Genomic DNA, 16,066 nt, shown 5'->3' with positions numbered 1-16,066 from the left:
GCTCAGGACGCCGCACAGAGCTCCTGGGGGAGGCTGGGCCGCAGGGCAAAGGGTCCCCAGCGAATCACGACAGAGCTCTGCAGGGCTGAAGGGTCGGGGAGGGGAGGAGAGGTGGGGGGGGCATCGGGGATTGGAAATTGATTATGTCGCCTCACCACAACCCCTTCCCGACCCCACACCCTCAACATCTGACCCCTCTGCCACCCCCTCACCTTTAGTTTGTGAGATGTTGTAAGAGGTTATAAACATACCGCCCCCCCCAGACACACGCACACACTCATGTTTCTGCAGTGTCTCAGCTTGCCTGCATCACACTGCTTCCCCCCGTCAGCTCTGTGCCGTCCTGCGCTGGGCCATACTCTCACACAAGGGACAGCAAAGTTAAAGTGCAACAATTTTCATAGCCAAAGCACTGTCTTGCTCCGTTGTATAAAAGGTATTTGTTTCTTTCTATCTTTTACAAAGTACGGCCTTTTATGAACTGCTACCCCACCTTTCTGGAATTTTCTGACGTTTTTTCGTGACTCGATATTTTGTGAACAGCCCCCCCTTTTATTTTTTTTAAATACCGAGTCCATCTGTTAATTAATTACTTGTTTGCTTACTTATTTATAAAACCTTTCCTTAATCAATCAATCCGAAATTGTTTGTTCCCATCACCACTGGATCTAAACCTTCTCATTTTGGTGACAGGGAACGGTTGCCCTTGGCTGTTCTGAGTAGTGCTGCAGAGTGAAGATCCCCCCAGGACCCCCGCACTGTAGACTGCACCTGTGCTGCTGGGAATCTGGGTGAGGGGCTGTGGACAATTGACTCGCTCACTGTGACGTCAGTCGCCACGGAGACTGTCGGCCCAGCTTACAGACAGCAGGAATGCTTTCACTAGGCAGGGGAGCTGTCAATCAACCCAACCCACCCCTGATACACCACACAGACACATGTACAGAGACCCCAGCACCCTCTCTCTCTCCCTCACACACAGAAACACCACACAGACACATGGTACTACACAGGGACACCAGCACTCTCACACACATACACACACACAATCACCACACGAACACACACTCTCACTCATACAAAGCCACAGATAAACAAACACTGACATGCTGCAAAATCAAACATGATAATACACAGAGTAGCAGACATACAGACAAAAAACACCCAGAGCCACAGGGAAATGAACAGACAAAATCACAGTAAAACAGCACCACAGTAGAGCAAAAAATGAATGAATGCTGGTGGCCTCGCCATGTCCCACAGCTACGGACTTCTCCTGGTGTTGGAATAGGAAAGGATTTTATTTGTTCCTGCGAACGCTGACTGTGTGGCTCTAGTTGGTGTTGTGTTTTTTTTGCCATAAATAATGTTCCACTCAGTGGCAGCAGCAACAACAACAGTCACAGTAACAACAATCACTCAAACATCACAGCCAAACATATACTGCAAAGGCTCGCACACAGCAAAACTACAATCAAAGGAGGTAGAACTGAGAGCTGGACCAATTTTCTTTTACACTGTGTGATCCAAGGCAGTCTGAAACAGTCACAGAGTGGGTTTGATCATGCTGCGGGTAAGTATTCAAACGCTGCGCCATGATGCTGGGCAACAGGGCACAGGGCTGCGCTAATTTCCGTCCTCTGTACAGTTCCTGGCGATAAGCCTTTGAGCTGCAGGCCACACTGACGCTACAAAGCCAAGCATGACAATGAATTGGCTTACCAGTGCATGCTGCTAAAATGGGCCAGTCACTGTGACATCACTCCCCTCTCCTCTGAAGACTGTACACATCTCCCAACAGCTGCTCCAATTACCATTTTATTATTTTTCCTAAATGGACATTTACTCTAACAGACAAAAGACAAAATAAAATGACAGTACAGAAGAAAAACGAAATAAAATAATGATTCTTATACTTATACAGCTCTGGAAAAAATTAAGGGACCACTTAACATTGATTTCTGAACTTGGAGTGGTCTCTTAATTTTTTCCAGAGCTGTATATTTCTAATACTCTCCAGCCTCCACTTGTAATTAGTCTACATGCTGAGTTTGATTTGCGTTCTGCTTCAGTCTGGTCTAACAGTGCCTAAGAGTGGAATTAATAGCAAACGATGCAGGCGATGTTAGCTGGGGTTTTAAGAAACAGGAAGTGGCTGGCTGGTATGAGGAATGCTGGTCATGCAGCAGGTAGGGCTCAATAAGAGACCAGCCCTCTGTGCGGATAGCTATTAACGTCTGTTCGGCATTGTCACCCACACAATGGCTGTCATGCTGGGCTTTGTTAGCAGCTTGCCGGCAACAGTTATTAGCCCAAAACAAAACAAAAAAAAAGTTGGGGAGGGAGCAGTCAACAGGGGAAAAAGGAGCTTTCTGGGGGGAAAAAGGACAACTGGGCGAGGGGTGAAAGGTCAGGATGGCAGCGGAAATGGGAGGCGGAGGGGGGGACAATGGAAGGGGCTGCACCCGGGCAGACAATAGTGTGTGTATGTGTGTGTGTGTGTGTGTGTGTGTATGTGAGAGAGAGAGTGAGAGAGAGAGAGAGTGAAGGAGGGGTGACAGTGCACAAAACACAGGAAGGTGAAGAAAGAAAGTCAGACACAGTGAAAGAGAAGAGCTGGGGTAGAGGGGTGCGAGGACAGATGGCACTGGAAGGGGGCGAAGAAGCAGACAGAAGAAAGGGAAGAGAACAGGATAAGAAAGGGGAAAACGAAAGACAGAAGGTTTTGTTTGTTGTTGTCGTTGTATTCTCTCTCTCTCTCTCTCTCTCTCTCTCTCTCTCTCTGAATTGTCATCAAGTTTTAAGGCAATTTGTAAAAGGCGGTGACTTAGAGCCCAGAGGAAAAGGCAAGGCAGAAGAGAGGTAATTCCATACAGCACTGCTTGTACACTTTGTAATGAATTAAACAAATTGTGTGGGTTTTTATTGTATGTATTACAGAGAACAGGATGCAGCTCCTTTAGGAGCATGAATCAGCAGCCATGAATCAAGCTCATCCTAAGTACAGTCGGGAAGGATGCACAGCTAAAGAGTTTTATTTGATCAAAACAGCCCATCATTCACGCTCCTGGTACGTCGTGTCAGCCCACACTAACTAGCCTTTCAGGATTTTATCCTTGTACTGTGGTACATAACAATATTGGGACTTATTACAGAGCAACACAGAGCCACAGTGGGCACAACACAAAGACACAGGGAGTTCTGGGACACATGTATGAAACGTTGACAGAGGATGTTTGGGCTGGAGTCCTTTGTGTTCTTAATTAAAAACACTGACTCACAGGTAAGTCAGCTTTGGGGATAGAGCAGCTATTATAACTTAAAACAAACAAAAAAAAAACAGTATTTAAAATAAAAAGAGAAGTGGGTGAAAAAAGGGCACATGGGAGGCAGAGAGAGGGGAGGAGTAGAGGCACAGGAGCCAGGGAAAGCAGACGCAGCCGTGCCACCGGAGAAGCAAAAACTGTTTGCAAAAGGCTAATGGAATCATCAATATCGGAGCGTTTCTTTAGCTATTATGATCTAATTATCTCACTCATCTCGAATCACTAACCACAACGAGACAGTGTAGGGTAGATTTATAAAAGTTGCCATTAAGTGGAATTTAACACGGAGCCATTTATCTTTCGCGGCGCGCGGAGTGACAGGTGAGCCGCGCGAGCGGAGCGAGGCGATGCATCATCATGCGCGCGCGGCGGCCCGAGCCGCGAGACGACTGTCCAGCCAGCCGGCGCGCGCGGGCTGCACTTTATATTTATTTATTTCTACAACCCGAACAATTTCAGATCGGATAATTTGCGTTCATTAGATGCGTTTGCCGGCGCCCAGCGCCGGCAAACGCATCTAATGAACGCAAATTATCCGATCTGAAATTGTTCGGGTTGTAGAAATAAATAAATGAAACCCTTGCAAATGAAACCGGTTTTATAGCTCAGCTATATCTCTCAATTTCTTGCTCTTTTATTTAAAATCATCCTTCTTTTATTTGTATTAGTTTTGCTTGGACTTTTTTTCGTTCTCCGTGCAAAGCTCGCTCCAGCACATCCTGCACAAGATCTTTCGCAACCGACCCGCAGAGACAGAGCCGGGGGGTCGTGGAGTCGGCGTGCTCTGCGGACGGAGCGGCCGGTTTCCAGGTTCGTGACCTCTGACGTCACACTTCAAAGGTGTGCAAAACAACCCGGTTCGCGCTCAAACACGGGCGACGGGCCTACTTGCGTTGAATTGAACACACGATACGTATTGGTTTAACAGTGGCTGCTTAACACAGACGCGTGTTAACAAAACAAGCTATTGTCTTGGTACTTGTTGACTTCATACAAACTGCGATATGAAATACTTTTTTGTGTACAGAGTTGAGTTGTAGGCTGGAGCCTGCGATTCTGGCTGCCACCACTGCTCTCGGGTGGTGCTTTTGAAGACCTGGGGATGTCTGTCCCGCCTCCGCCTCCATTTGTGTACAGATATGAAGGATTCGTGTTTTGATTGGCAGGTGATGATGTCATTGCATTGCTGGGCCGGCTTGCTTTGGAAGGTGTGACCCCGCGAATCCTGAAAGATCCAATGTGTGCACCCACCTTCTAAGGGTGCTGTCCTATCCAGGTTAAGGTATATTCAGATACATTATAATATTCATATCATATTCTTTAACAGACATTCAGTGTATTCTAGAGACAGCGGAGGGACACCTGCCCCTGGTGCTGCTAAGCCCAAATCCGGCTTGTTGTCACAGGTGCCTTTAGGCAGTCAGTAAAGATCACTACAAGCTTATCACATCTAATCAACCTGCAATTGGTTCAAGAGAAGCGTTTGATTTTGTAACATAAGAAGTATCAAGTCTACATAACTAGGCCCTATAGGCTACATTCAAAAGAAAGGGACACGATGCACGTTTTCATATACGTATTGAATATCCAGAAATAAAACATTATTATTAAGTCAAAAAAAATAAAAAAAAATTGGTTTGTCTGTTTATTTCATTTTTCTCTCAATCAAAAATGAGTTACCCTGACGGCGCTGCTCTGCTTGTCATGTCTGTGTCGGGGAGGCGGGGGCAGTAATAAAAGAACATGCCTTACAGTGTCCGGTACAATCGGACAAGTTGCCATGCCTAAAGTTTAATTATGAATACTGGATAATAGTACATAGAACATTCGCTTCCTGCAATATACTGTGGGGGAAATGGGTATTTCATAATTATACCTTTTAGATTGTATTATTGTGTTTAATAGGGGTATCTCATTTACACAATTTAATACGTGCGTTGTTGTTGTTGTTGTGTGCCATGTCGTGGTTGTGCCCATATCCTCGGTACCGCACCCGCCGGCAGGTCCACGCCTGTGTAAAGGGACTCGTTGTCCTCAGAGCCCCGCACTCCTCCTGCCCTTCACCGCGCTCTTCTGCCCACCGCGGGATCGGTCGTGCGGCAGCTTGTAGAGCAGGGCTAATTTGCGCCTACAATACAAAAATGTTTAAAAGAGTAAGAAACAAAGAAAATAATCAGAAAACGTACATCAATTTGCTTCTTTGTGGAGTGCATGTAAAGAATGTTAAGAATGATCTTGGTGCCCCCCCCACCCCCCTCTCTCTCGACCTCCTGTGTTTCCCCCTTTCTCTTATTCCCTCAGTCCCCTTCGGTTAATGAACTGTCTGAAATGCAGTCCGTTGCCCGATTCCACAGACTTACACGCTGCTCCTCATTTGGGCATGACTGTAACACACGCCTGACACCCACCAGCTCACTAAAGCCCGCACTAATCTGTGTTGCGCCACAAGGTCACCTGTGCAGGAGTGAGTGACGCGGCACACAGCGAGCACACCGTCACAGGGCTGACGTCATGTCAAGGAGTCCTGCGATTTCTGTCTAATTCCTCAGTCCCACTGCTGCGGCCCGGTTCACACTACAAAGCAAGGTCTTTTCTACAGTTTCATGATAATCAGCCTAGACGCTCTGCTAGTGTTACGCTTATGAAGTGGAAACTCTATCTGCATATTCTTTTCAATTGATTATACATTTGTTTTACTTTACTTTTTACTTCTATTTATTTACTGATTTATTTATTTATCTACAATATAAGCAATGTAGTTATTGGTAACCCTAAACTGTCTTCATGAATAAGGAGTAGCCTATATTTTTCCTCTGGCGAATCAGTTGACAATATTACTCCCTTAACCCTCACTCTACACACACACACACACTCGATGTACGTATGTATTTATTTTTAAATTATGAAGTGGCATTGTGATCTGCATCTTTTCCCTTTTCGGCAGAGAGCGTCGTACTGCTCGTCAGTTTATTTTGCTGTCTCAACACTTGGTTTCGGATACAGGGCTAATACATAGTCGGCATAGCAATATTTGTAAGACGTCAAAAATAAACCGCATATTTAAAATCAATTACTTTTTCCTTGTCTTTTTTGTTTTGTTTAAGTTCTCTTTTAATTGTCTTTCAAAATATGACGATAATACGAAATTAGTGTTAAATGGGAGTTTGGAGCTCTCAGTCCTGTCCAACACAGTCTGTTTATTGCAAACCTAACGTCCCCTGGTTGGGGGTCAGTTCTTTCCACTTTTTCTCCCAACACCCTCTCAGTGCGGTCTCCTGGCACTGTATATATACATATATATCTACCTAATATTGGGTGTCTCAGGCACACGTGTCTCATTGTATGGCAGTCCAGTGCCTGCTAATGCCCCATTCTCTATAGGAGAAGGTCAGAGGACCCTGCAGGGCTGTTTAAACAAGACACAAGACTCAAAAACATCCATCATATGGAGAAACTTGGGAGAAACAAAACAAAACAGAAACTTGATCATAAAAAAACGCCGGGGTGGGGGTAGGCACTAGGCTCCCAGACAGATGTATCGCACATTATTGCAAAATAAATTACTCTTGATAAGAAGAGGAATAGTTTAAGATTACCAGCCACCAAAAATCTATTTTTTTCCCCTTCTGAAAAAACAAATGCAGCATGAATTGTGCTAATTAACCCCGTGTGCTAATTAGCGTACCGAGGGAATCTCCCGTTTTACCCCAGACCAGGGTGAAGCCTGACGCTGAGTTTTACAGCTCAGATAAACACGGTCTCATATACTCCCCCAGGGGAGACTTGAAGCAGGCTATGTGAAATAACTAGTCTCCTTGAAAAAAAAGCTATTTTCCAAACATCAAAAACATTTTAAACTCCACGACATATATAATATAGTATAGTAGACCTAGAGTATTAGTATTTCGATTACACTCAGAAAAGCATAATACTAATGATTATGAAATCATATTAATAATAATAATAATAATAAACAACAACAATGTGAAATCATCATGGTAACATGGTTATTCTCTAATGTTTTGTGAAATAATTTTGTAGTATTAAAAAGGAACCTGTTACAATGTATATTTCACTAATTTTTAAATACATTTTTATCATTGTATATGTATGTATGTATTTATAGTCACGTTCTATGTTTTATATAGTATGGGCCCTACTAAATTAAAAATATTTTATTATAGGTAAAAATGTGTGACTCTTTCTGGAAAACTGTGAATGAATATCCCGACTCATTTGCTTTGTGTTCTTCACTGTATTCCACTTCTCAGTGCGAATCTGTGGACACACACAACTAAGTTTCCAATATTGGCTATTAAATAAGATTCTGCAGAACTTAAATACACACACCACTAATAGATAAATATAGGCCAATTCACTCAAACACACACACAATTTATTCACAGAGCTGAAAAGTTAGTATAAATGCTTTTATTTTATTTTATTTTAATTAATTCGTGTTTGGCATTATCTACACAATTTATGAATACCAGAAAAATTTAATTAAATAACAAAATGACAACAACAAACTACATAAATAACATATGACAACATACAAACAAATCCATATCGGTTAATAATTAAGTTAATACATTAAATAGTTAATAATTGCATTGTTGTGTTAGAAAAGTATTGACAATGCATTTCACACTCCTTAAATCCCAGGACTTGGTTGAAGACCATAATGAGTCCTTCATGAAATTGTCTCCAAAAAGACAAATAAAAAACCGATTTAAACCAACAACAACCATAGAAAATAATCACTATAAACATGTAAAATAACTGAGTTAAGCGATAGACGATTGTAGTTTCAAATTAGCCAACACACCCCAGTCTCCGTTGTTTTATATACAACAAACCCCTGTAATTAACTATTATTATATTTTTAACTATTTAAACTAATGAGATACCCATCTCAGAGTTTAATCCCCAGTTAAACTTTCGATAACCTCTCTCTCCTTTTTTCGGGCTCTCTCTCTCTTTTCCCCCAAGGCAGCTCCACTCACTTCAGACAGCCGTTTCTCCTTCTTCTTATTTTTTCTTCTTCTTCTTCTTCTTCTTCTTCTTCTTCTTCTTTTCCTCTTTAATTTTCTGATTCGCTTTGGTCCCTTCTCGACAGGTTTATTTATTTCTAAACACTTGGCCTTTTGTCCCAGCGCGACGGCTATGTGATGGTGTTGACACTGCGGATGGACAGTGAGGGGGGGCAGTGAGGGGTCGTCCTGTCCCTCTCTCACACACACCTATGATTAACCGCGTCCATCAGATAATTTCACTGCATACTGACAGCTGTCAAACTTGGGATGAGTGTTTCCTTTAATCTTTCTTAATGTAATTCCATCGTAATCCCACAATGAGTAAACAAAAGGTTTTTTTCTAGTTTCCTTTAGCCACAGGTAAAAGAAAAGTCCCCCCACTTTTCTCTGGAGTCAAAAAAAGTGCCGATTTTGATTTCGTGTTTTTCTAATTTTTATTTTATTTTCCACTTTTTTTTCTCTAACCCGAGTAGTATATATTTAAATATATCAAGAGAAAACAGAGAAACTGAGTGTGTAAATATGTATTATTATTGATAATAATAATAATAATAATCAATTAAAATTAAAAGCTTACACGTTTGCTATAAGAGATTAGTAATACTATATATATATATATATATATATATATATATATATATATATATATATATAAAAATACGTGTATATAAAGATATATATATATATATATATATATATATATATATATATATATAACACACACATATATATAAACACACACACACACACACACACATATATATATATATATATATATATATATATATATATACACACACACACACACACACATATATATATATAAACACACACACACACACATATATATATATATATATAAACACACACACACACACACACACAGTAGTACACAATCAGGCTGTGAATAAACAGATTACAGTTCAGAAGATGACGAAGAATAAGAAGGGGGCCAGTGTAGCAATGTATTTAAAACAAAATGTATGGCAGAGATATAGATATATAGATAGATGAGTCTCCAACATTCACGGTTAAACAAATCATTGAATTGCCAACTGTTTTTCAGTAGACCTACAATATGTGTTTTCACAGTGCGGCCGCCTCTACAACGTGTTACAATCGCCCTAAGAGCTCAGTTATCAATCGGGAGAGAAATAAGGTTCATCAGCCTACAGCTGCTCAAAAGTAAACACCAACTTGGACACAAGGTAAGAGCAGTCGTGCACTTTCAAACCCTGCCTGTTTCACCTTCATATCACATTTCCAGCGCATGTAATGAGGCATATGGCCGTGCGGGAGTCTGCTCGGACAGACAGGGATGGATGAGAGGGACTCGGACGGGCATGCGTGTTTTTCGGCCAGTCAGAACGACACCCGGGGTGAGGAAATCCACAGTTTTCAGCGACACCCCACAGAGACGCAACACACTGCACTGCACCCTGCCCCAGCAGAGCGGTACGGCACAGGGAACTAAGAAATCAAAAGATAAATAAAACCAAATACATACATACATACATACATACATACATGCATTTCAAATAATATCAAATTATATAAACATTTGGAAATAGATAACCACACAATTGTATGATATATTGTTATTCCTCTCTCGTAATGTAACCAATTATTATTATTATTATTATTATTATTATTATTATTATTATTATTATTATTGCCTTTTAATACAAATAAACGCATATCATATTTTCAACATTAGAACAGCACGGTTTTCAACAACATTTCTGAACTAGTTCAACCGCGCATAAACTTGTTACCTCACCAGGTACTTAACCATGCGGCCTGTACATTAACCCTGGCTGATGGGGGGGGGGGTCTTCAGAGACACTGGCAGCACCGGGGGGGTCGAGTATAAATCCGTGCAGCCTATTTGTGTTGCTGCATACTCGCCGCACAAACGCATATTCCAGTGATAGTGGATAGTGATTGTTATAGAGCCGATATGAAATACTGTATCAGGTTTACAGCTCCCTGCTAGTTCATAATATCCCATATACATTTGAAGTCGAAATCATTTACAGGCGAGATTTTGAACTGATTTAAAATGTTTTCTTTTGGTTGAAACTGCGGACTGACACTTAATTTGAATCTTACATCAGTGTTTCAATCTCTTTCAACGACAATTTCATATCTGTCGATAAGCAGACAGATGCCTTTCTGAAGCTCAGGGTTTGAGGGTCGGCGGCGGGCCAGAGCGCTTCTCCCAGGGCAATGACGTAGCGCACTGTCGACGTCACGCCGAGGGGAGTTATGAGTGACAGGTTGACCTGAGTGTTAAAAGCGTGACAATGCGTTACACGAAGAACACAACGAGTGTGAACACACTGCTGCTGTTCTGGATAGGCTGACACTCGGCCACAATCATTCACTTTATTCTGCCACTACCGTAGTTTACCAGTTTGCCTGCAAGGCACACTTAATAATACAACGTGTTAAACATTATATACCATGGTGTTCTACTCTATAGCTTGTTTTAATATTATTATGTATTGTAATTTACATATCTGTAGGTATATATACAATATGTAGACTTTACACTGTCATAATAATAATAATCATATAACAAATTCATCCTTCAACGCTTGCAGAGAAATGCGATATTTTGTTCACATATATTTTAATTTGATGATAGGGAGTATTTTATAATAATAATAATAATAATAATAATAATAATAATAATAATAATAATAATAATAATAATGACCAATCTATTGCAATATAGAGTGTGTTGTAATTTACCCACACAGATCTTAAATAATGACAGCTGTAATGACACTCTTATTTTCCTACTGATTTGATCCGTTGTAATGTGTAGACAACAATACCACAATTCCTACAAAACTTGCAACCTCTTTTTTATATGGTTGTAGGAATAGTTTGACTGCAATCATTCGTTAACACTAAGCCAATCAGTACTGCAAAATATTATTATTAATAATAATATGAAGTGTAATTATTATGATTACGAGTGCAGAAGCTTACAGTCTATGCAAGCTGTCTAAAGGGCAGTAGACGGAGATTCTCGTCCTCTCTCGCTACCTATTTATCAGTTATATGACGAGCACAAGACGGATACGTTTGGCATTTCTGAATATGCCCTGTGCTGACTTCGGGTGGGTTTTGCTTATGCTTATAATGAGATTTCTACACGCGAGTGGGCACAGAAAATGGGAAAACGCACCGAAATGATCCCAAATAACAACTGCGCTACAACTCACTCACTGAACTCGCTCGGAGAGCTCCCGAAAATTAATGCAAAACAACTTCGGAAATCAGTTCCCATTTTGCACGCAGTCTAACCCAACGGGGAGGGTTCGAGGAAACAAGATCTTTGATGTATTATTTCCGTAAATCCCCTTTAATGACACGGCGCCCCGTCCCTGGCGCAGAGCGCAGGCCGGCCTCCCTCCCTCTCCGAGTTAGTGGACCATGCGGTCGGCACAGGCCCCGCCCCCTTTCCACAATAACCCCTCCCCGGGCACCGCCCCCCCAAAACCCGCCGGCCAATCGCAGGGCGGCTCCGTCTCCCCTGCCAATCTGGGAGAGTGCCGGAGAAATAAAACCGGGCTGGTAAACTGGCAGCTGATTAGAAACTTCCGAAAACCCCCGGTGATCGCCGAGAATAGCGCTTGACTGGAAAAAGCCCGTCTTGTGAACAGGCAGCGTGTTAGTGAGGGAGGGGGCAAGAAATACACGATCAGCCCAGCCCCTTGTAGGCGACCAGTCCCTTCACCGGTGGATATTACTGGGATAGCAGCAGCAGCGGACCTCGGGACGACGCGCAGGTAAATGCCTCCACCTTCTCATGATTATGATGATGATGATGATGATGATGATGATGCGCTTTCTTTGGGTTGGAATGCAGCGCACTCTTCACGGGTGCGTGGTGGTGACATCTGACAGCACGCTGTAGTGTCGAGGTGCTGCGAGGCTATAGGTCACCTTTTCACGGTGGCATCACTGTGCTGTCTGTACACACTGTCTATGGACTCATATGCTACATATAGGCTACATAATACACTTATACATGGACTGGGGGCGGACACATTCCGCGTATGACCATCGAGCATTGTCTGCTGATAGCAAGTCAATGGCTTTAAATGTAAAATGTTTAATTGCATTGTGATGTGGGCTAAACATAGGGAAACCAGTGTATTTAATGCACGGTTTCACGGGAGAAAGAAAGAGAGAGGGAGAGAGAGAGAGGAAGGGCGGGGGGAATGAGAGGGGGAGACAATATATTAGACAGCCCGTCGGGGTAACCACTCAGCTGTGACGTAAAGCGGGCACGCATTTTAAATATCTGTGTCTGAAAATGCACGGGCGTTGCACTGAAACAACGTGAGCGCAAAATGGATACAACACCAGCAAAGCAAACAATAATACAAAACAAATGTTCAAAATGTTATAATAACCAAAATATACTGACACTCAAAACTTACTGGTGATATTTACATGTAGCCTATATAAAACAAGAACAAATAAGGCAAATATGTTGTAAGATATAATTAACCAAATATACTAGTTTAAGGTAATCATTATTCGGGCCGCGTTCCTTTAAACTATCATCTGAAATGATGTGAGACAAACAAAACAAAAATACAATCAAATAAATAAATAAATAAATACATACATACATACATACATACATACATACATAAATAACATGAACAATCTGTCCTTTTTCAGCCTGTTAGACTGTGTGCAAACGGGAGCGCTTTTGTTTTTGTTTCATTCCCATCGACACCCTACTTGGACTAATAAAGAGGCGAATCAGGCACCTGTACAGTACTGCAAACACTAACCCCGAGCGACAGAGCCCGAGAGGACATGTCCCACGCCGCCGGACGAGGTAAAACACTTTACATTATTGGACTGCATTGAGTGGATTGTACCAAGGGGTGCACACGAATAACAGTCTCATATCGATTCAAATGTAGCACCGAAATACCTGGGTTTGGTGGTAGTGGTAGTAGTAGTATTAATACTACTACTACTACTAATAATAATAGTTCAATGTAGGTGTTAGTCTATTTGAGCTTTTATGGATATTTAAAATAGGACAGTGTAATCACCCGGCAAAGTCAATGCAAGCTTTGTCTTTTTATGGCAATATTCTTCTGAAAAAACAAAACAAAAAACAGATCGTGCTTTTTATCCCCGGAAAGGTCGTGTCAGTAAAGAACAGATCGTTTACAGAAAAGCAACTATTTATTCTCAACATTGACATGTGAAAATTAATATTTTAACACTCCTCTGTATGATCAGTCAGCCAGTAACCGAGCGAATTATAGATTTTAAATTAAATTTAAAATATCTCCTGTTTATCTCTGAGCCAAATAATTTAGCTTAAATTAATTTTAATGACTTATTATCACTATCATCATTATTATTATCATTATCTTTATTGTTATTATTAATAATAGTAATAGTAATAATAATATTATTTAAAACGAATGCCATTCTCGTTGTGTGCAGGACATTTGATCTAATGTGCACATCTCTGTGTAAACTGGTTTTAGAAAGATGCGCCCGTTCTTGTGTAATAAATTGTGCTCCTTGTAGTAACCCTGGCTCACGTTTCGTGCTCAAATACACGTATATATACATAGGCTATTCATATAGACACATGAAAGACCAAACCAAACACAAAGTATAGCGCGTATTTGTGTCAATGGTAGTATAGTGCACTGCTGAGTTCAGGCGGTGCTGCCCCTGAGACCCGTCCAAACCCACCTGTTCACAGACTTAAGGGGGACACATCGCACTCCTTCCCTCCTTCCCTGGAAGTGGTACATAGATTTCTGTGTCATACAGCTCGATTTATACAAGGCGGGACATTTTTCTATCGACTAGAAGTTAGCAAAGTGGAAAAATCGATATTTCACATTGGAGGGCACAGAGTCCTCGTAATAAAGCAGGAGACCCCTCTTTTCTAGCGTGGAAAAATCACTTAAGTGTATTATTATTATTATTATTATTATTATTATTATTATTATTATTATTATTATTATTATTATTGTTATTTATTTTGAGTTTTAATACTACTGCTACCACTCATATAATAATACAAATGTCCAACGTTTCTGTGCTAGTAGGTATTAGTAGTAGTATTAGTATTAACAACAGAAACATAATAAAATAATAATAATAATAGTTTCTAGTTGTTATTATTTTTATGATTGCATGCCCCATGCACATCGTTACTGATTTGTTCACTTTCTCATTATTCTGGCCTATAGAATTGCTCTTGTTTTAGACCAGCGGAGGAAGACAGATGTGTCAAAAGTTTACTAGTAGCTACATAACAAAACGCGTTTTTATCGTAGTTATCTCGATTATAAAGAAACGCGCGGAGTCGATTAAAAACAAAAAACGATAAACGACATGCTGTGTAAGAATCGCTTTAAGGTACATACTAAAGAGGGGGGATATTTAATAGCATACAGTGCTTTGAGAAAATGCCTAAAAATGCTGAAGAACGAATAGGATTTAATTCAGGCACAGCATGTTTGTGACTTGAAATTAGTTTAATACTTTAAATCAGTTACATAAGATGATTTATATGCGTGTTTCGTGGATTGTGGTGTTTTTCGGAGAATTACATTTCTAATACAAAGCAATAAAATGAAATAAAATAAAGCACAAGAAAATTAAGTGCGAATGTAATGGCCGCAACACGAATCCAATTTCAAAATCACCATAATCATCATTATTAGTTTTATTGTAGGCTTTTTAATATTATATATCCAAGGCTCATCTGTGCGCATAAGTCGTTTATTTTAAAAATCTGCGATAAACTGCATTTAAGATCATGCCTCAGTTCAGCCAAACTGAGCCACTGAGCCACTGAGCCACCGAGCCTGCCGTAGCAGCCTATTCTCCTGTCAAGGACTGAAGTAGACTGTGAATTATGTTGTTGCAAGTGACGCCTGTATACTGAGTAAGAAAGGGGGCTTATGGCAAGGGCAATCTAAAGTAAACCAACAAACATAAATAAACGCGTCTGAAGTGTAAAACAAGCATGGTTAATTTCTACATATTGAAATGTATGCAGTAAACTACATCAAACCATGATTCCAACACTTCATCAATCACAGAAACAGCCACAACAAAACGTGTTGAAAACCAACCAAGACGGTGCCTGAACGGGGACGACGCCCTTTAGTGTTAAAATTAACAGGAACACAATTATGTTTATTTTGTACTATTGGTCTACTTTAAAAAACAAACAAACAAAAAAAACGTACCACTGTTGGCATTTGTCGACTGTATCACAGAATGTAACGGGTCCAGCCCCGAGTGAATGAGCCCGATACTGGCCCTGGACTGAGTGTGAACATTATTCGCGACTGAACAGCAACAGTAAACGATAGTGAGCGCAGGGGCCTGGGACAACACGCACTAATTCGGGTGTGGGTGGTAAATTTGTCAGAGAAGATGGTTTTATTACAGCTTTTACTTTCCCGACAAAGGTCGTTTCCTGAAAGGCCTCCCTGGGAAGTTAATTAAAAGTTCATTTAGGTAAATTGTGAAGGATCTGACAGAGATGGGTATCTGTGGGCTCTGTCAGTTTAATTGCGGCCGTGATGGATCGGGGTGGAAATCTTTCATTTTCTTGTTGATCTTTTTTGAAGACAGAGTCAAGAAGAGTCAATTCTCCCTGTACCCCGCCCCTTATACCCC

The sequence above is a fragment of the Amia ocellicauda genome, chromosome 9, assembly GCF_036373705.1.
Source record: "Amia ocellicauda isolate fAmiCal2 chromosome 9, fAmiCal2.hap1, whole genome shotgun sequence".
NCBI classification, from domain to species: Eukaryota; Metazoa; Chordata; class Actinopteri; order Amiiformes; family Amiidae; genus Amia; species Amia ocellicauda.
The sequence above is the reverse complement of the archived record's forward strand: the minus strand, read 5'-3'. Positions refer to the sequence as shown.